General features: G+C 37.8%; 1 protein-coding gene across 10 annotated transcripts in view; it reads left to right on the top strand.

The window, feature by feature from the left end:
- Positions 1–22,500, top strand: part of LOC136854203 (uncharacterized) — a 471,644-nt gene that overhangs the window by 281,594 nt on the left and 167,550 nt on the right. For 3 of the 10 annotated variants that reach the window (XM_067130519.1, XM_067130515.1, XM_067130514.1), the window contains exon 1: positions 2,003–2,151. The exons of 5 other annotated variants lie outside the window; for them this stretch is intronic. The gene's annotated coding sequence lies outside the window, so the exon portion shown is untranslated. Of the gene's footprint in view, positions 1–1,996; positions 2,157–22,500 lie in introns of those variants that run through there. 2 more of the 10 variants (XM_067130516.1, XM_067130518.1) reach the window with 2 other exon arrangements.

The raw sequence follows: 22,500 nt of genomic DNA, 5'->3' as shown, positions 1-22,500 counted from the left end.
GAGAAAGAATTTTCCCCTGTTCACTCGAAGTGAACGGTGTTTCCTAGTTTAATAATAGTCTCTCTCTCTCTCTCTCTCTCTCTCTCTCTCTCTCTCTCTCTCTCTCTCTCTCTCTCTCTGTCACAATTATGCTGGTGTATCCTTAAAGATATCAGTTTGATATGACAAGAAGCTGCGGGAGAAAATTCATTTTTCAGTACTTTTCTTTTAATTCTGTAACAGTTGTAAATAAAATCATATAAAAAAATCTCCTACGGTGTTTTATTAACGTTAATTACCTCAATTACTCTAGTTTTATAAAATTATACAGCACAATGCTTCCTCGGTTTTCTTACCTGTTGGTAGATTTAGATAAAAATTTCGAGATAATGTGACTGATTTTTATTTTTGGTCAGGATAAAAAAAATCGTAGTTCTCGTATGATGCACAAAAGGGCGCACGTGGGAAGTCCATGCATGAATTGGGGATTTCGGCGGTTATGGGTTGGGGTGGGATGGAGGAGGGGGAGGTCAGGGAGAGGGGGAAGGGGAGGGGGAGGAACGCAGAGATCCAGGTGTCCGCTTCAGTGATTGCTACACCATGCCGTAGTGTTCGACTGTCATTGTTGTTGTTTTATAAACATTACTGTTGTTGTTAATGCTAATGCTGTTGTTATGCCTTGAAGGAAAAACCTTAAGGGTCAATCAAGGTCTTTCTAAGATTCTACTTTTATATGTGTGTATATTCCAAGTGTGTATATGTGTTTATATTCCAAGTGTGTGCATCTCGTTCACATTGCGGCAAGGAAATTCTCCTCTTCAAGTCCAGCTGCAATTGTAATTGGGGTCTTGTCTTCGTTTCATTTGCAGGTTTACTAATAAATATACATATGTATATATGTATATATATATGAGTCAGTAAAATGGTGAAGAAACCCACAGTGGTGTTAGTGTAAATATATTAATATATATATATATATATATATATATATATATATATATATATATATATATATATATATATATATATATATATATATAAACGATAAGCTTTATAAAACCTGCTCGACTCTCCATCTAAATTTTATAATACAACTTACTGTAGGTTCTCGAAATCTCTCGCTTTTGCATGTTTTTATATATATTTACACTGACACCATCGTGGATTTCTTCACAATTAGGTTGTTATTATTATTATTATTATTATTATTATTATTATTATTATTATTATTATTATTATTAATTAGTTTAACGAAAGTACTAAGTAACATTTCTGCACTCTCTCAAAGTTTCCTGGAAAGATTTGTTCTTGGAAAAGAGGGGACTGACCAAGAAGTTAAAGGGGTTGGACAGCAAAATCAGACTTTATCACTAGGAACGGAGGGATGCTGTAGTGTTTGTGTAGATTAAACTGGCCTTATGCCAGCACAAGCTCTTGTCACTGGAGCAGTTTGTGAGGGATGGTGCAGAGAAACTTGAGTATTTTGTATATTGCGAAGCCATGATGTTTGAATAACGAAAGGACTTGCATAACTCAGTGTTAAATGCCTGTTTAATCTGTAGGAGAAGGATAATAATTGCAGTAATAATTATTGTTATTATTATTAGCAATGATGTTCATGATACCGATAGTTCTCTCAGTATTAATGCGTATTATTATAATGGTGTTGTTATGAGCTGAATTATAGTAATTTTTTGTCACGGCGCTAGGGAATACAATGAGCAATAAGAAATAACTGTAGTGATCTATTACCCAATATATAATTAAGCAGAAAGAATTAAGTATAACAGAATAGGCACAAGGAACGAAAGTGAACGAATGCGCGTCAACAGGTAGAGTGAATTCTCCCTGATCTATTGCGTCATGAATAGATGACGTCACTGACGAACGACCGTCGTCGTCGCCCCGTCAAGTGGCGAGAGAGAGAGAGAGAGAGAGAGAGGGGGAGGGGGAGGGGTGTGGGGGGGAGGCAGACAGCGAGAGAGAGAATGAGCGAGACTGCGAGTTCTCAATGTTCTCAACTAGTGTTTGTGTGCCAGTGAGGAAGGTTGGACGTTACCCTTTCGCGCTCCCTGTCTCTCCGAGTTGCCCGTAGGATATTTTTTTTTTTTTATCAGGATTTGGATTTCTTCACTTCATGCAGTCCGTAGGATTCCTGCATCCGAGGCCAAGGTAAAGTTTCATTGTTCATGATGGTATAACCTCTTGTTCTTCGAATGTTGTGCTTCTCCCGAATGTTATAGGGTTATTAAGAGGAGGATCGAGAAGAGAAGTTGGCTGTACTCCTTAGGAAACCTAATGATTAACCAGTAATTGGTGGGAAACGAGATAGGAAGGGCTCTGGGGAACGTTCAAATAGAGCGAATTAGCTTGGGGGAGAGAGAGAGAGGGTTTGCCACAGCTGTTTAAGGACAGAAGTAAAGTGAGGGTGGATTTCGCAGCAAGTTCCCTTTCCTTCGAAGAATGAAGTTTACGTACTTTCTGAACTGTTGGCGGATAACGCGCTCGTTAAAAATATTGTGGTTTTCTGTTTTGTTTGGCGTTGCAGCGCTGACGACTCATTTGCTCTAGAACTTGAGGAATATCAGGTTTCTGTAACGAAGTGGGTCAATTTTGTTTAGGTATGGTATTTGCTTTTAGTTTTTTTAAGGAAATGTTTTTTTTTTTATATAATAATTTTGTATGGGCATTTAGAAGTAATCTCGTTTCAGAAATGGTACATGTATTGTGTTATGACTTTATACGAATTTGAAACGTTTTCAAAAATATATATATATATATATATATATATATATATATATATATACATATACATATACATATACATATACATATACATATATACGGCGCTTACGTGTATGTATCGTCTGTAGTGAGTTTACGTAATGCCTACTTATGATTGAAGCGTAATTATCCAACAGATTTAAGTAAAAATTGATGAAGCCTTCTTGCCAGATGTATGTATAAACTTGAATATTACGACGTGACCAAAATTGAGTTGGCCTTGACATGATTTGTCAAGTAATCTTTGAATTGTTGATATTATCATTAATAGTATTATTGTTAATAGTAGTCACGCCAATAGAGGTGACTACCAAGTATGGCGGCGTTGCTCTGGGGATCCCATCAACTCCAGCTTCCCCAGGATGGCAACCTTTGCGCTCCTGACCTTGAAGGGGGCCAGGCGCGAGTCCTGTTGTGCACTCGTGTCCTTCTTTCCCCCGTCAATGCTCAACCGTACAGTGTTGCTATGGGATTAAGTTTGTAGGTCGCGAACGGTCGGTTTCTTGGCCCGTGGAGCCGCGTGGTAACGGAGCAACGTTATTTTTGAAGCAGTCATTACCAAATCGATGTTAAATTTTCATTGCCAACCCTAACCTAAGGTAACACAAGAAGCTGTAGTTAGAATCATACACCCCCCTCCTTTCCCCTTTCCTCTCCTCCCTCTGATGACCTTTATTAGACATTTGGTACCTTAGTCTCACAAGGCACGGTTCAGTTCCTAAGTACAGTCAACCCCAGTGTTTCAACTGTCGGGTTATATTCTCAGACGCCTAGCATTGGTAACAGTGGAAAATTTAAACTTTATGGTGGTGATTCCTGTGGTTGCTCCCCCTGGCACCCTCCATTCTTTTAAATTTACATACTTGAAACGGCTTCTTATCTTTGATATGAGGACATGAGTCCAGATGAATTGATGTACCATATCACGTTGACAGCTCAAGGTTTGACAGATAACGAACTTCTGGTCAGAAGTCACGATAGTAACGGTGAAGGCTTCTTGGTTGATAATTAAGAGTTACCTTCGAAACTGCTGCATTTGTTATCTATGTCGATAGCAGTGAAAATATATTGGAAATAATGTGTATTTATACCGAAGCCCTTTCAGCTTCGTAATGACGATAATGTTGTTATATTAGTCTTGATGAGATTTTATGACGTTGATGACTTCGCATTTAAGAAACTTCGTCTCTTGGTTAATAGCTTTTCGTGAAATATCGCAATACACTATAACGAACCCATTACGCATCGCACCAAGTATACAGATGTCAACCGCACTTCCTTTGTCATTCTCAATTGTTCCTTTATACAAAAAGATGTTTCCATTGACTCGGCCAATTGGACATTATATTTGGGGAAGGATGTAGTCCCCACTGAATGGGAAAGCAGTTCATTGTGTCGGCAATGCGTCATGGATCAGTGTGGAGAGAATATTACGTTAAAGATTAATGTTATTGAGGGGTCTGTACGTCATTCCTTTTAACCGAGTGAGTGTTACACCACAGTACTCGGGGATTTCGTAATTGTTTTGGACGCAGTTAAGAACCAGGGCCATCATTCACGCTAATTATGACGGCATACCCGTGTCAGGTATACAATATGTGACTGAATATTGACTAGGTTCTGCTCCGTTCATAGCCGCTTTCTTCCATCTGACTCTCCACCCTCTCTAACAATTTTCATAGTGCAGCTGCGAGGTTTTCCTCTTGCTACACCTCTCAAAACTTCTCACTGTCAGTTTCCCTTTCAGCGCTGAATGACCTCATAGGTCCATGCTCTGGGCCTTAGGCCTAACTTCTTTTAAAATAGAGTTTAAAACATAGGCCTAATCTAGTCTTGTGACAGTCAAAATAGCGAACCTTGCATTCGTAGTTGCCTTTAAGTTTATTTTGCCGAGTCATGTAACCGAATCCCTTTGAGTTTTGACGTAAAGTTGATGTTGGGAAATCAGAGCTCGCAGATGGTACACCAGAGCTCTCAAAATATCATTCCTTTAGGGTAACTTGAAATATCTCTGCTGGCTTTTGCTTCTAGGGGCCAACTAGGCATAGGAGATATCATCCCCTATGTTTGTTTGTTTTCGTTAATAATAACAAAAGATATACGTTGTATCGGTGTATGTCTGCCTGTTGTTTTATATATATATATATATTTATATATATATATATATATATATATATATATATATATATATATATCACATTACCACAGGAGACCGGTTCTATTTTATATCAAGCCATTGACGAAGGATTGGAAACAAAAAGTCGAGACTGGACAGAACTTCCACTCCTGTCTCTTATTTCTCTATATATGGTATATATATATATATATATATATATATATATATATATATATATATATATATATGATTATGATCACATTAATATATATATAATTCCTTTATCACACATAATTCCTTTAGGAGAATTACCATAGGAAAAAAAAAGACAGGGTGTAAAGTCTTGTCCAGTTTTGACTTTATTTCCAAGCCTTCGTCAATGGTTTGGGTAAGAAGTCGAGCCTGTTCCTACTCATCTTGTTTCTAAACTAGACCATTGTTCTAATATTGACCGGCGTAGAAGCACTCATCAGTCATAACTCCTCCTCAGGGGTGCAAGTTATCTCAAATTAAATTACATTTCTTGCCAATATGTTTGTTTTTATACATATACATAAACACACACACATACATATACACTCCCTTGGTGTAAGAAAGCTCATCCATAATATTTCAGAGGCATAAATTGCCGTTTGTATATATATATATATATATATATATATATATATATATATATATATATATATATATATATTAATGTATATGTTAACGGCAGTGTGTGAAAGCCGGCATTCTAAAGAGTGCCTAGGCAATATACACAGTGCCGAAAATCGGCCATCAAAGTATGAAACACTTGATATTTCATACATTTCCTAGGCATTCTATACAATGCCAAAAGGCAAACCGGCAGAGTATAGAATACGGTAGGTCTCGTTCTCGTTAGTGACGCCTGGGTTTGCCGTCACAGAGACTGGCCGCCAAGTAGTCAAGTCAGTCATGACAGTTGTGATTATCTTGTTCTTCCAGTAAGAATATCCTGCACTTCGTTTCGTAATTTTTTTTTATTTTGAAACGCATTGTTGTACTTTCCTATTTCATTATGAAACATGTTAATTTTTAATTGTTGTTTCATCTTCAGACATTTTATTTGCAAAGACGTTTCCCATTTTACACTTTGCCAGATTAGTACTTGTCATTCTATATAATGCCTAGGCATTTTATACAATGCCTAGGAAAAGTATGTAACTACACAGATATTTCATACCTTGTCTAAAAACTTCAGGCACTGTATATATATAGAATGCCTACTTTTCACACATTGCCAGCAACATATACATATATTTATATATATGTATATATGTGTGTGTGTTTGTATGTAATATATTTATATATACACATATATATCTGCGTGTATTTTAAATGTTTTATGAAAAGTAGATAAATCAGAAGATTTGTTAGAATATCACCCTATCATTTCATAGGAAGAATCCCCCAGTTTTTCTTTTGTGGAACAGGAAAGGAGATGCTGTAATTCCCACATAGTATGAATATTAGATTGGGTATCTGACAAACGGGGCAATAAAAGGAAACCTATTGGGGATGAGAGAATCATAGGATCTCTCGAGAGAGAAGCCCACGGGATGAAAGTCTTATCTTGGCTGCCTTTTTTCATCTCCAGTTTTAGCTCTGAAAATTTAAGATGAATAAAATATCTACTTGGTAAAATTAAAATCAATACAAACCAAAATCGCCATTTAGTTTAAAGATTGCTGCTGCACTTTCTGGCATTATAACAGCGGTCATTATAAAACGTACTGAAACAGGAGTCACGGGTTCTTGAATTCAGTGCCTTAATGACCTTATGCTGAATGTTCAGTAATAAGAGAAGACTTCTCACCTTTCGGAGCTTTCTTGGTAATGACCGTTTCCTTCCTCCCAGAGGATTTGGATTTTGGTTGGGGGGTTGTAGGAAGGGAGGGTGGTAGAGGTCATATTGACTACCAGTAATCGAAGCATTCTCTTCCGCATAATTTATTTTCCATCAAGGGGTTGTAGGGTTCTCTTTAATGTCAATGTTTTCTCGCTTTCTCTCTCGTCTGCAGCGTAGCTGGCCAACCTGGAGTAGAACCCTAGATACTTTGTATGGCAGTATCGCAAAAATCGGGAACTGCTCCAAGAACGTTTTTGCGGAAGGTTGTAATTCGGTAGTGTTACGTTCTGAAGCCGGATTTTGCATGATTTTGACGTCATGTCGGCTTGTGTTTGTTTGTTACTTGTATTTGCTGTCGAAAATCAACTTTACCGAAGAAAATCCCGCCGAGTTACATAAATAAATAAAATATACAGCTACTGAAGCACAAAAACAGATCATATTTAAGCATAGCTGGGGCCAAAGGGAAAATAAAAGCATGATGCACCAATCGCTGTACACGAAAGCGCTTGGTACATCATTCTTTTATTTTTCCTTAGGCTCAGATATATATATATATATATATATATATATATATATATATATATATATATATATATATATATATATATATATATATATATATATTGTCACGTGCTATTTAGTGACATAGGAGCATCATAGTTAAGGTGCTAGGCGTAGAAATTGTATGGAGGAAAGGCTTCTGGAATTATTCAATTTCGCCTCAAGTCTTTTGTGAAAAGCTAGACTAAGGCAATCTGAGAAACATACGAGTTTAATCTAATATCCAAGAAAAATCGTCGATAGCGTTTTGTCTTGCTGATAAAATTTTTGTAAAAGGTTCTTGACATTTCCTTTATCAGTCGTCAAAGATTGTCATGTAAATTAGATGTTGTTTGACGTCATACTTTTTTTTTTCTTTCCTTAGCTCTTGAAGGCCCTCGGATATTTCAGCATCACATTTGGGCGGAAGAGAGCCACCCACTTTTTTGTTACATTTGACAGTTCATAAAATTTAAATTCAAGGGAAAGGTTAGTTTTAGAATTTTAAATTCAAAACAACTGTGATTCGATTCTCAGTATCTTCTAGAGAGAAGTATCAGTCAGTGTAGACTTATTGATTCATTTTAATGCTTTGTTTGAGAAAACGTTTAGTTTCTAAGATTAGTCCATTTACGAATGAATACCAAAGATGTAGCCAATAAGACTACATTCTATAGACTGCATAAGACGTTAGGAACTTTGCTATTTTTACTTCATCATTCTTCTTGGATTCTTATCCTTTATAGTTAAAAGTTATCTTATTTTGGTCTCATTATCCGGATACCTTCAGTGAAGCTTCAGTTGTTCATTGCTAGCTGTGTAAACAATTATAATTAACAGATTTGCGAAAAACAAGCTTAATATGTGGAATGAAATGCATATGTCAAAAAAAAAAACACGTAGATGCAAGACGGAACGAGTAGGATAACGCATGATTTCCCCGTAGGGGGATTAGGCCGTCAGTGCACCTCGTGTGGTGCACTGTAGACATTACTTAAGGCTCTTTGCAGCGTGCCTTCGCCCCTAGCTGCAATCCCTTTCGTTCCTTTTACACTACCTCCTTTCATATTCTCTTTCTTCCATCTTACTCTCCACCCTCTTCTAACAGTTGATTCATAGTGCAACTGCGAGCTTTTCTCTCTGTTACACCTTTCAAACCTTTTACTGTCAATTTCCATTTCATCGCTGAATGATCTAATAGGTCCCAGTGCTTGGGCCTTTGGCCTAAATTCTATATTCAATTCAATTCAATAACGCATGATTAAAGGTAAATCAACAAACATATATATATGCACGAACGCAATTCATGACAGAGTCACGCACGGCAATGGCACGTGAGCGCAGTAAGCGCTAATGAAGATATCCAGTATGACCTCGGGCGCTAATGTCCTTGCGCGTTTATTTTTCTTATTTCTATTAATCACCTCGTTTCTCAAGATATAATCCCCTCCGCATAAGATGGCTGTACCGACCTCCCGAGGGAAATGTAAGGGTGGGAAGTTTCATGGAGCCCGATATGAGATCTTGTCTTCCCCCCCCCTCTCCCCCCTCCCCCCAACCCCAGCCCCCCACCTCCACCCACTAAGCGAAGGTAAAGGAGGAGGGGTCCCCCTACCCCTCTTGTCGTTAGTTCAATATGGACTCCCTTTAGCTTTGGTTACTAGGGGTGAGGAATCCATTTGGTCTGGCTTCCACGAATTTATGCTACTACCGTAGCCTTCAAAGAAAGGCTCGTTCCTCTTAAATCGAAAATGGGCTCTCTCTCTCTCTCTCTCTCTCTCTCTCTCTCTCTCTCTCTCTCTCTCTCTCTCTCTCTCTCTCCCCGTAAGAGTTCGAGAGATTGGCGAGTCTTGTTCCGACACAGAAAAGGAAATTGAGTATTGTCAAGATCGAAACGCTGAAATACTGGAGATCGAACAAAGGCTGTACAGTTTAATACTCTCGAATCTGATAATCAAGTTGAGGGAAACATTTGGCTGAGAATGTTGGAAATAACCCAGAATTTTCATCCTCTCGTTGGTGCCTATATATATATACATATATATATATATACATTATATATATATATATATATATATATATATATATATATATATATATATATATATATACACACATATATATACTGTATATATATAAATGAAGTGGTATTAACCCAAAGAAGAATATAGCCCACTTTTCGTATCCCCTGAAGAAATTTGCTAATGTCTAAGAGCACAATATTCATGGAAAGATAGGCAAGGACTAGCAAGACTTAGAAACTCTCAAGGAAAGTAATATTACTCAGAAAGTGAGTAATAAAGTTTTGTTAAGCTTAAACAAAGGGGATGGCTTAGGTAATGGATTAAAACCCGGAATGCAAATCTGTTTGGAAGCCTTGTCGAATCTTAATGGGGAATGTATAGAGTCTTCATAACGTGATCTGCATTCGGTCTTCGATCTTCATGGTACTTGATGATAGTGAAGGACATAGCCTACCTGTTTGTGCAGTCTGAGGTGACCGTGATGATCCTCAGTCTCTTGGTGAGAAATACCTCTCTTACCTTCTTACCATATGCAAACATCTCATCTTTTCACAATAATTCGTTCGTTGTATTACATATGAAGACTGGTTGTGGCTGGAGCTTACCGGCCATATTATAATGGCAAAGTTTAGATCTTGGTACTTCCTGGTATTCTCTCTCTCTCTCTCTCTCTCTCTCTCTCTCTCTCTCTCTCTCTCTCTCTCTCTCTCAGTGAGTTTCTATAATTCACTGTGCTACAAACTATGGCCTCTAAACTGTTTGATGGGAAATGTATCACGTTTGTGTTGATTTTGTGAACTAGGTTTACATATGTTTATTATGTCAGGTTAAGTTGACAGTAATCATTCTTGTCAGATGTTTATGTGCCTCATTTTTCAGATTAATCCAATTTTGGTTGTGGGGCGGGGGGGGAAGCGTGTTTAGGGACTATTTAGCTCTTCATAACTTCATTTAATCTCCTTTGTTCCACGGTTGAGCCAGTTTCATCCCATTGTCAGTTTTAACAGACTTACTCCTCCATTATTCTTTCAAGCTACCTCAGTTTTTGTTTCAAGTTACTTCAGTTTTCGTTTCAAGTTACCTCAGTTTTCGTTTCAAGTTACCTCAGTTTCATTCAAGTTGAACAGATCTCCCTTTTTTAAAAACTTCCAACTTCTTTCGCTCCATTTCACGAGGGAGTTAACCTTGTTCCCCATGAAAATAATTCTCGTTTTAGGTAGCCTATTATCTCTTCTAGAAATCACTTTTACTCATAAGATTGCTACTTCATATTTTCATGATGTTGTTCAGCGAAAATCCGCATTCTCTTCATTTTTAAATGATATTGATATTGCTCCTCGCGTTTTCTCATACCCAGTGAAGTCAACTTCCAGTATTTCGTCAAATTTGCTTTTTTCCCGATTTTTCATAAAGGTAATGTGCGTTTCTGTCTTTATTTCTGGTTGTCACAGACCCGAGCCTTCACTAAAACTGACTTATACTTCCTCCCGCTGGGGAGAACTGATTTCCGAGTCCTTTGAATGAGTTACCGGATGAATAAAGCGACTCGAGAAAAGGTCTTCGTTGATCCTTTAGCCAAGCCGGAATTCCGCTTCGAATGGAAACACTGGCTTGGAAATTGTTTCGTTCAAATAACTATTAGAAAGGAAGAGGAACGTTGCTTTTAATGGCTATACCTTTTTTTTTTTTTTTGTTCCTATACGAAATCTTTTTCTTTTTTACCATTTTGCGGACGTGGGGAATCGTTTCACTAAAACGGTGTATAGAGTGGTATCATTTCTCTATTGTTTTTGTATTATTTTTTCCGGGTATGTATTTTTTGGGTTTGTTTTCCGTCGGGGAGGCCTAATTGCCTGATATTAACGGAACGGGCCATTCAAAAGGGGAGTTTGACTGCTTTGAGGTGTGGTAATTGGCTCAACTTTTCCCAGTTCTTGACTTCGGACTTCGTAACACTTTTTCAGAGGGCAGAACATTTTCGAGGTCTCGCACGTGGCTGGAGTTTTTGTATTTGTCGTTTTCATTTTTTCAGTTTAAGAGGGTTACAACGTTAACGTCATTTACACTTTCTCTCTCTCTCTCTCTCTCTCTCTCTCTCTCTCTCTCTCTCTCTCTCTCTCTCTCTCTCTCTCTCTCTCTCTCTAATGAAATTATACACACAATATATAATATATATATATATATATATATATATATATATGTATATATATATATATATATATATATATATATATATATATATATATATATATATATATATATATATATATATATATATATAATGAGCCTAACATGTAAGATTAGTGCTAGCCTATATGTCTACTCAGTAAAAAAAAATTTTTTTTTCTTTGTTCATGATTGATTTCCAATTGGGAATTACATGGCTGCATTCCTGAGTTCCTGGAATACCTGACGTAAGCATTCCTTGTTACTTCATTGAAAGGGTCGATGAAACAACAGAGTAATGGTCTCGTGTAGCCCAGAGTCGAAGAAGACGAGCAAGAGCACTGGAAAACTCTGGAAAACTGTGACAGGAAAGGATCTGGAAACAGTTGAATCTAGCAGCCGTAGGGTTAAAAGGACTTAGCAACGGGACCTACAGCTTATTGTGGAAGAACCACATTATAGCGAGAAATGAATTTCTATCAAGAAATAAATTCCTCTAACTCTTCATCAGCCGGCCGTGGAATTGAACTCCGGCATCGAATGACAGTCTGAAGCTCAACCGGTTCGGCCAACAAAGGGCTAGCGTAGGAAATATGGTCATTGCGGAAGTGGTTGCCTGACGGGTTTTACAAGGCGTACTGTTCATTGCAATCCTGGAATGCAGAGACAAATAGAAGGATGAATCATTCAGTTTTTCGTAGGGGGTTAGTTCAGTTAACGTACTTAATTAATGTATTTAATGATTGAATTTCATTTCATATTTGATAGATGGATATTTGGGCACTTGTTTTATTGATTTACATAATTGGGATTGTAATAAAAAATAATAATAAATCTACAACGCAGCCTGGTTCAGTAGCCGTATAGCAAAATTACAGTATGTTGCAAACGCTCATTGTTTCTCTCTCTCTCTCTCTCTCTCTCTCTCTCTCTCTCTCTCTCTCTCTCTCTCTCTCTCTCTCTCTCCATCAGTTTTATTCTCTCTCCCTCCTTCAGTTTTATTGTGTGTGCGCGCGTGCTCGTGCTCACGGGATTAACAGTTTACAGTCTGTTAGAGCTGAGAGAAAATGTTATCCACTTCGACAGGTTGTGTTTGATCCTCAAACGTAGCCCAGATCAGCTGATCGTCTTTTAGTGACGTAAGATCAACTGGATAATCAAACAGTCTTGTTAAACACGTGTTCAGTAAGAGAAAAATCATGGCCCTGGCAACGTGATTGACTTGATTTGATATTTGCAACAGGCGTGACAACTTCTTGGTGCCAGAGTGGCTAAAGAACTCGAGTCTGCACGATACCGTTTAGTAACGTTTCTCGGGAACTGTTTGAGTGATAATGAGTCCCTTTGGCGTTTGAAAACCCTTCATCAGAAACAAATCATATTTTATTTTTGTAATATTTATTCATTTATTGATTTTGGTGACATGAACCGCTCTTTTTTATGACATTTCCAAATTGATTGAATGGAATCTGTTTCGCAGTGATTTCATCCAGGTCTTCGAACCGGCGCAGCAAGGTCAGCTTCATAAATGACATAATATTAACCAATCGCATTTGTTATTGGACGCTTACAATCTCCATCGACACTGGTGTGACCAGTGTGACTGCGGTGTAAAATTCAGAGCGTTAAAGGAATTACTGATATTGTTTCGCAAACTGATACAATGTCTCTTTAAAAAAAAAAAAGATGTTGACCCCGAATAAACACAGATGCATTATTTTCCAGGATTTTTATTCCCGTTCTTTTCCAGAACCCGTTTTCGCTTGATTTAGTTCGCGCGTAAATATTTGTAGCGTTTTGATATTACCCACAATCGTTCCGGATCCTAGCGATTGCATTTCATATCAAGGGACTTTAGCTTACTTTGAAGAATGTAATGAAAGGCGATGTCGTTCTTCCTTCAAAAGACAAGGTTAACATTTGGTGTAAAATAGTCTTTACGTAAAAGGGAACGTAGTGTCGTTTTCTGTTGCACGTAACTGAAGCGTTAAAAGTTCTTTAGAGGGCAGTTTTTATTTGTTCAAGAGAATCGTCTTATCAAAGAGAGAGAGAGAGAGAGAGAGAGAGAGAGAGAGAGAGAGAGAGAGAGAGACTGCAGTTAAAAAAAGATAAATATTTCGTCTTTATATAAAAAATAGCGTGGTGTCGTTGTTTGGTGCGTGTAAAGTGGAAAAACATCTTCCATTGGCAGTTATATTTTGTTTTCAAGAGAATCGTCATATCAAAGAGAGAGAGAGAGAGAGAGAGAGAGTTAGAAAAAAGATATACAGTTAAAAAAAAAGATAAATATTTCATCTCTATATAAAATAGCGTGGTGTCGTTGTTTGGTGCGTGTAAAGTGGAAAAACATCTTCCATGGCCAGTTATTTTGTTTTCAAGAGAATCGTCAAATCAAAGAGATTTTTCACTCAAGAGAGCAGGGCGAGAATCCCACCGAACGCGTGGTGGTGATGCCAGCTCAAATTGAAATGTGAAAACGAGTCGCTTTAAACCTGACGATACTTTCAGTTGGGGTTTTATTTCCACTGGTGCCATTGGAAGGGTTAATTTTGTGGCTGTTTGTCAAGTATATCGTTGGATCGGACGTCAACGGCCTCTATTTCGCTATTTCATTGGACCCGCTATTTATGGATGCAGATTTTGTTAGCAGTTTGACACGATTTGCGTTGCCGTTAATTCTTTCAAATAATTTTCTATTTTATGTACTCACTTTTGTATGAGCGTGTGGCGTGCGTGTGTTAGTGTGTATGTAGGCTATTTGTTTAATACTTTTTCTGAAGAGTTGTTGCAGATTGTTTATGCAGAAAATTTCATCGTTCCACTGTCATATGTAAATTGTGGGTGTATGATTGTCGTAGAAATTTCACTGCTTCGCACTTTTGCGATATTAAACAAGATTTACAATAATATAAGTCAAATAGAACATTGTATATTACATCTGAGTGTAGAAAATGTTGCCTAAAGCATTTGCTCAGCGCTACATTTTTATATCCCGGCGAAATACACAGTATGTAAATTTATTTGTTAATGGTATTACAGAATTTTTCATATATATGAATAAATGCATGTTTTCATCTATACACCGAAGAGAATCGGGATGTAAAACTCATAAAGAGAAAAGTTTTCAAAATGAAACTTCCTCCTTTGCATCAGTAGATGACGTCACAGAATAAATGGTGACCGATGCCTGGAAAGATGATAATGAGAGAGAGCGATAAAAAGACATAGGACGAAGTATATTAAGTGAATAACGCGTGACAGGAAGGGCATTACGTGGTGTGTCGCCATATTTTATCCTCTGATAATGCGACAATTGTAAATAACAGTGTTATGGTATTCGTTTATCTCTAGGTCATAACACTAGCATGAAATACAACGTAATTATTATTGTACAAATACATACGCAGTCGGTATCTTTGTTTTATGACCCATGTGCGTGTGACGAAGAAGCGCTGAAAATGTTTGTTACTTGGTAGAATATTTAGGAGTTCAGAAGATCCAGGCGAGTAGGTTTCTAATTGATAAAGGTTGAGTCGTTGTATTGATGAAAGAATCTAAATAATAAAATGCATAGACGTTCAATATTATTGTTCTAAATGACGCATAATTTTGTCAGATTAAAAAATTGAGGTGAAATTCAGTACTATTCAAAATGGCACTTACTGTTGTCGAACGAACTCCTTCAAAATCTATATATATAAAAATGGCTGTATGTATGTATGTATGTATGTTCATGCATAACTCTGACATCGAGCAATTTCAACCAAACTTACTGTGCATATGACTTACTATTTCGAAAAGAACACTGTGGGGATAAGACTTCACTAGCACCAAAGGGCACCAAGGGGTTGGTGGGTGGAAGGGCTTCCCTGAAGCAGGCCTTATTTTGCCAATGAAACGGGGCTGGTTATGCCCGTAGACTTAGTAACTTTACGAATTTATCATACCTAATTTCGGTATACATATTATGACTTACTATCTGGAAACGAATACTGTGGGGGTTAAGACATCAATGGCACCCAAGGGGATGGCAGAGAGAGAGAGAGAGACAGAGAGAGAGGGTGTTAAGGAGAAGAAAGAGGGAAAGAGACAGGGAGGGTTGGAGAGAGAGAGAGAGAGAGAGTACAGTGGATGTCAGGGAGAAAAAAGAGGGAAAGAGGCAGGGAGGGTTGAAGAGAGAGAGAGTGAGAGAGAGAGAGAGAGATATAAAGAGTAAGAGGGAGAGGAAGTGAGAGAGAGATAGAGAGTGAGAGGGAGAGGAAGTGAGAGAGTAGAGGGGTTGTTATGGAGGAGAAAGAGGGAAAAGTGAGAGAGAGAGAGTAGAGGGGGTGTTAGGGAGGAGAGAGAGGGCAAAAACAGAGAGAGAGAGAGAGAGAGAGAGAGAGAGAGAGTATATTGGTTGTCATTCAGACTTATCCCGGGCAGTGCCGGGTTGATCTGGTAGTTTATTATATTTTTGAGCAGTCTTCCAGAGAAAAGAAAACCATTTTATGAGAGAGAGAGAGAGAGAGAGAGAGAGAGAGAGAGAGAGAGAGAGAGAAGGAAGCTTAGTAGAAGCATGGTGAACAGAGATCGACCAGGATGTGGCTGCAAATGAGCAATGACACATTTTAATCTGCCCCCTATCGTCCGAAAGGAGAACTATCTGCTGAGCGCGCTTCTCTTTGTTGTTGCTCGAACGTTTCGTTTGGACGAGTTAACTTGAATTTTAGAGGCTCTAATAAATCTCTTTTAGCAAAGACACTGAAGACAACTCTCTCTCTCTCTCTCTCTCTCTCTCTCTCTCTCTCTCTCTCTCTCTCTCTCTCTCTCTTATTGTTTCGAAGCCATATCCGTTAAAAGTTGGATGCCTTATCTTTCCCTTGGAAACTTTTTCCAGATGGTAAAGTTGGATTCTGCTTCCTCTGCAAAGCTTCTAGCCACCTTTCTTCTCCTGTCTTTTAGTCATTTGCTTTGAACAATCAGCTATTTTTTAAACTTATACTTTAAATCATGCTGACACACACAGACATATACAGGGTGAACCAAAAGTAGGTGGACAGTAGCTAATAACATCTATTTTGAGATTACGTATACAGTGATGTTAACTAATAATTATATTTTTATAAAAAATTATTTTTACAATTCAATTTTATTGTATACAGTAATACAGTACAAAGGCACTGGAATATTTATACACATACATATGTGTATATATATGTATATATATAATAAACACCATCGTTATAGTACAATCCTAACACAAACCCTCTTCCACCTACTGTCCACCTACTTTTGGTTCACCCTGTATATGGATATAATCTTATCCGTTTAATATTGTTATGCAATTTTTTATTTACACCAGACAAACTATAAGTTCATATTTACTCAGGCGTGTAGCAGCTCGTACTTACCAAAGGTAAACACTTGCTGTTAAAACATCCCTCTGGCTGTATTACGATTGGTCAGTTTGCTTTTGGGGGGGGCGGGGGGAGGATGAGTATATTTTTTACCCAACCGGTTTTTCAAGGGCTTATTTTACTCTATTCAACCGAATGGTGGCAACCATTTTTTCCAGAATTCTTCGAATCCGAACAAATAATTTCTCTGTATTTTCATTCTATTCTTCTAGTAGGGCATTTTCTTCTACAAGGAGGCCATTTTCTTCTTCCAGTATGCCATTTTCTTCCAGTTTATCCTCTCCTACCTTCTCAAAATCCCCGTCCATTACCTACGCCTGGATTTTCAAAGATGCGGCATCGTCAACGAAATGGCCAGGACACATTTCTTCCTCGCGAACAGCACTGGGTAACTTTATGAAGGACATTAGGCCATTACTCCCGGCATCAAAACTTGGTATCACTTCTCAGATAAATCCGGACGAAAATCTCCGAAATTCAGCTTCAGCTTAAAAAAAAAAAAAAAAAAAAAATCACAGGAGAGCAGCATTTCGAAGAGACGCACTTATCCTTGGTGAATATCTCTCGTTTGGTAAATGCCACCAAATCGTGGTCATTTTGCGAAAATTGCGATAGGCGAACGCGTGGCTGTTTCGAGGCAATAAAACCATGCTGTTACCAGCAAGGCTGATTCGATGTGCAGTTGCGTTTTATTTTATTTTACCGAACTGCGTGATGGTTACAGCACTTGTCATTATTTTATACCGTAAATGAGTTATACGTAAAGCCAGAGCAATTAGCATGGCAGCTGGTAACTTATACAATACATCGTTACCTGTATGCGAGGGAAAGTATCGCTCGTCTTTTCCTCGACGCGTGACCTTCATCCGCGCAATTTCGGTAATGACGGTGGGTTGTGGCCGTGGTCTCAGAAATACCTGTAGGTTGTGGCTACCTTCGACTCGACCCGTTTAGAACAGGTGAAAACTCAACATCTCCAACACAACTCAGCTAAGTTCCTCCTGCGTTTTCGGTATTTATAAAATGTTTTCGGCGTTTGCGTGATTTGTCAAGTCTCTCTCTCTCTCTCTCTCTCTCTCTCTCTCTCTCTCTCTCTCTCTCTCTCTCTCTCTCTCTCTCTCTATATATATATATATATATATATATATATATATATATATATATATACATATATATATATATATATATATATATATATATATACATATATACATATATACATATATACATATATATATATATATATATATATATATATATATATATATATATATATATACATATACTGTATATATAAATGTTCAGTATCTGTACTTTGAGAGGCGTCCTCCTTAGAAGTAATTTTCTGCGAAAGAAGTGTCTAAATTTTTAAGAAAAAATGTCCCCCATATGAAATTTGAACACCTGCAATACGATCAATTTAAAGCCAAGAGCGTTAATGATTTAATTGCAATTCAATCTAACTTGGGGTCGTAACTTTTGCTGATAAATATTTATACATTTGTTCTACGTTTTTCCATAGGATTTATTATTTTCAGACATGGGAAACAAATGGGAACTGCTTTAAATGTACAATGAAATGAAGTCCCTGTCTGTTTTTGGTTTGTTTATGTTTACTGGGAAACCATTCTCGCGTCATTGTTGGTCGTGCGTTTAAACATCTAATCCTTACGTTTTTCTGCGAGCTGCGCATTGAGAAACTTGACTTATATATATCGGCAAAGCTGTCAGTTAAAGTTGCTGGTGACTCAGCTCATCAAGCCAGTCTTAAAAGAACTGCAGCACGATGGATAGACTGCAGTGTAATACAAGCAGAATAGAATCACGCATATCTCAATAGCCATCTTCAGTTGTAGTATATCTCACGATTAGCAAAGTATAACACCTGGACCGTCTCACGCACACATGCCATCTTTTACTCGCGTGCAAGATTGCAATCGTTGGATTGTTACAGACCTTATAGTATCAGCTGGAAGTAGATGTCTTTGTTGCATTTTAAATAAATGAGAAACACGACAAACAAACGCACAGATGGCTCTTTTGGCATTTGCAATTTGCTGCCTGTATTTGGTAAAAACTGCGTGACCTGAGGCATTCCAAGTCTCTTGCAACAGACGCAATTTGCAAATGAATGTAATTATGGAATCCCGCAAGACACCCTCATCTGGCTTTGTAATGAGCACAGTCCTCATCTTCCATATGTGCAGAACATCGTGTCGAAATTTCCCTTTAATAATGAAGGGTGTACTTTAAATGCCATTAAGGCAGACTCTTGTAATATTTGAATTCGGTGATGTCTTGCTGTTCATTTTAGGGACTTTTTTTTTTTCGTGATAGAGCTGTTCATTTTTTCTATATTATACCACCCCTGTTTATTACGGTGCCGACGCTATGGTGATGATGATGATGATGATGATGAGGGGGAGGAGGAGGAAGAGGAAATATCGTATAAAAGAAGTTGTGACACGTGTCTAATGCCTTTAGTTTTACTCATTATTTATCGCTGCGAATTTCCCAGTGTTGATGAAATTCGATGACACTAAAAGTTCAAGAACTCAGCCTCAGTGGCCAGTAAGGCAGCATCCTGTAACCCATTCAGATGTTTCAAAAAGTTAACGTTTTTTTATTAAACGTGCTTATTTAACCCCTGTGAGAGATGTGTTAGCTGAGGCCATGGAAGACCTTTTTTCTAGCTCTCAGAGGATGAACGGGGTAATCGCTGCCCGTCTCGTTTCTTTTAGGATGGCGGGAGGGGGGGATGGGTGGTAATCCTATATAAGGGGTATGAACTGCCATGTCGTGCTGAAAAAGATTTAGGCCATTTAATTTCTCTCTCTCTCTCTCTCTCTCTCTCTCTCTCTCTCTCTCTCTCTCTCTCTCTCTCTCGGTAATGGTGATGATGATGATGGCATGGAATTGAGACGTGTCTTGAAGATAGTCGATACTGCTTATTATGGAAAGGAATTAATGGCGTTATTCGCGCTAATAGCGATGGAAATAACAGGTGCTGGACTGATGGTGGTGATAAGGACAAACTGATCACTACGTACAATTGTATGTAGAGAGAGAGAGAGAGAGAGAGAGAGAGAGAGAGAGAGAGAGAGAGAGAGAAGGAATTCAGAACGATAAAGATATGGAGACGTTTCTCTGTTTATTTCTGCAGTTTACATTAATTACAAAAATACTGAGAACGGCTGGTAGGGGAAAATTAGGCAGCCCTTTCATATAGGCTAATTTCTTAGACGTTGCGATACGACGAACTTGAAGCAGGCTAATTGTTAGATTAATTATTACATATTTACTCTTGACTCTCATGGTACTTACCAGAGGTCACCTCTTTCTGTCTCGTAGTTTTTACGTCGTAATTTTCCTGATCTTCAGTAAGTGGTATTTCTGATTTATGAAAGATAAATTCCTTTCTTCAACTTGATCTCGGAAGCTTCACACGAACCTTCTCTGTTAATGTTTGAGGGTGTTCTCATTTTTGGGGAGTTTCTCGCCTTCGTTCCATTCATGGGAGGATGCTGTGTCAGTTAGTGTTTTCTGTAATTTGCGAGTCTGAATCCCTTCAGGTCACAGACATGACCCACGTCAGTCTGTCTGCTACATCAATTCTCTCTCTCTCTCTCTCTCTCTCTCTCTCTCTCTCTCTCTCTCTTTTTTTTTTTTTTTTTTTGCATCCACTGCGCGCTATTCTCTTCTCTCTCTCTCTCTCTCTCTCTCTCTCTCTCTCTCTCTCTCTCTCTCTCTCCTCGAATTCATACAGTCTACCTTCATTTTAAAACTGGAATGTATCACTTTCTTTAGGGTCATACACCACTCTTATTTTTCCCACCTTTTTGTCACGAGTCCGGGCAAGGTGGGGCCATGTCGGTGCCGATCCCTGCGCGCCATCCATCAACATGCTCCTAATGTAAAAGTTTAGCTTTGATTTCCAGACATCTAAGTTGAACGCTTGAGTCTTTTGTATCCTTATAATATTTCAGTAACTGTGGCTTGTCTTTTGACAATCCAGTACAGTGTGTTTAAGCTGTATAAGTGCTGCAAAATATATAGAGCTGGCGACCTTTTTTTTTTTACGGCGAATTCTGTTGTCCAGAGCGGACGCTCTTCTTAAGGTTTTTTTTTTTTTTTTTTTTTTTTTGCCAAGGGATCAGCCTCGTTTTCTACACTTCCTCCTGCATGTTATGCAACGGTATGCAAATGACACGTCTTTACAGGTTTGTGTTCTTGCTAACAGTATCTTCAACGTTTGCCGATTTTTTTTTTTTTTTTACCCTCGCACGAGTAAAAATGGAACCTGGTGAGAAAGTTGGTAGTCAGCTCACTTTTTGTACAGAACTATTTTCTCTATTTGGCCTCTCCCTGCCCATTGATATTCCTGTTTTCTTATATATCGGTGTTCCGTTTTGTGAAGAACTTGGAGATGGCTTTCTGATACGGGAAGATAAGTGATGGATAGCTCGCGACCTCCGCTCTTTTTGCCGATTAACATTTGCACAAAAGTCGGAGTTATTTTCCGATTCCGTCATTATTCCTCCTCTGTATTTTTAATATAAAAATGTTGGTTGTTTTTGGGCCGGTGGGGAAAAAATGAGGAATGGCTTTCAGTCTGCTGCGGATTGGTTGTACTGGGATGTTCCGACATGGTTGGAAAGTTAAGATTTTTCAACGGAGTTAAAATTTTTTTTAACCGGAATATAAAGAGACTTCTGGAACGTACGGAAACTTAGGAGTATGAGACAAAAGAATATTATTAAGGGGTTGGTGGTGGGGACCGGTTAAGGCAACTAAAAAACTCATTATTAGGTAACCTTCGAGATTGAACTCCCACCAAAAAATCTTCAAAGGAACACTATATTTTTACGATGTGGTAAAAGACGTTGAACATTTACTGGCACTGCCAGATGTCGATGTACTAAGAAATGATGTGGCAAGTCGGTCATGCAGACTTGTCTTTTGCAAAGTTTGGAATCTAACCTTAGCCGTAATGACGCTTCATTCGAGGGTTGTAGACTTGCGTTTAGTTTATGATAATTAGTTGGTATTATATATATATATATTTATATATATATATATATATATATATATATATATATATATATATATGTTTATATATGTATATATATACAGAATATATATATATATATATATATCACACCTTACCACAGGTAAAAAATAAGAAATGGGTGTAGGTCCTACACCCTGTTTCTTATTTTTCACCTATATATATTTATGATAAATGAATCACGTACAAAACTGATAATAATCAATATATATATATATATATATATATATATATATATATATGTGAGTGTGTGTGTGTACATATATATATATATATATATATATATATATATATATATATATATATATATATATATATAGAGAGAGAGAGAGAGAGAGAGAGAGAGAGAGAGAGAGAGAGAGAGAGAGAGAGAGAACCTGGTCAGTATCGAGATTTTTAAACGAATGAACGGTAAAAACATAAGTTTTCCAAAGGTCCTCCACAACATCTGCACCAAGGTAAGACTGTCTTGAACAATAGATGCCTGGCCCAGATTTGCACCTGAAGCAAATTGCCCAGTGGAAATGAAAACGCCCATAAAGTGTAAAACT

Source organism: Macrobrachium rosenbergii, chromosome 28, assembly GCF_040412425.1.
Source record: "Macrobrachium rosenbergii isolate ZJJX-2024 chromosome 28, ASM4041242v1, whole genome shotgun sequence".
Classification (NCBI taxonomy): Eukaryota; Metazoa; Arthropoda; class Malacostraca; order Decapoda; family Palaemonidae; genus Macrobrachium; species Macrobrachium rosenbergii.
Note: the sequence above shows the minus strand (reverse complement) of the source record. Positions and strands in the feature narration are given on the sequence as shown.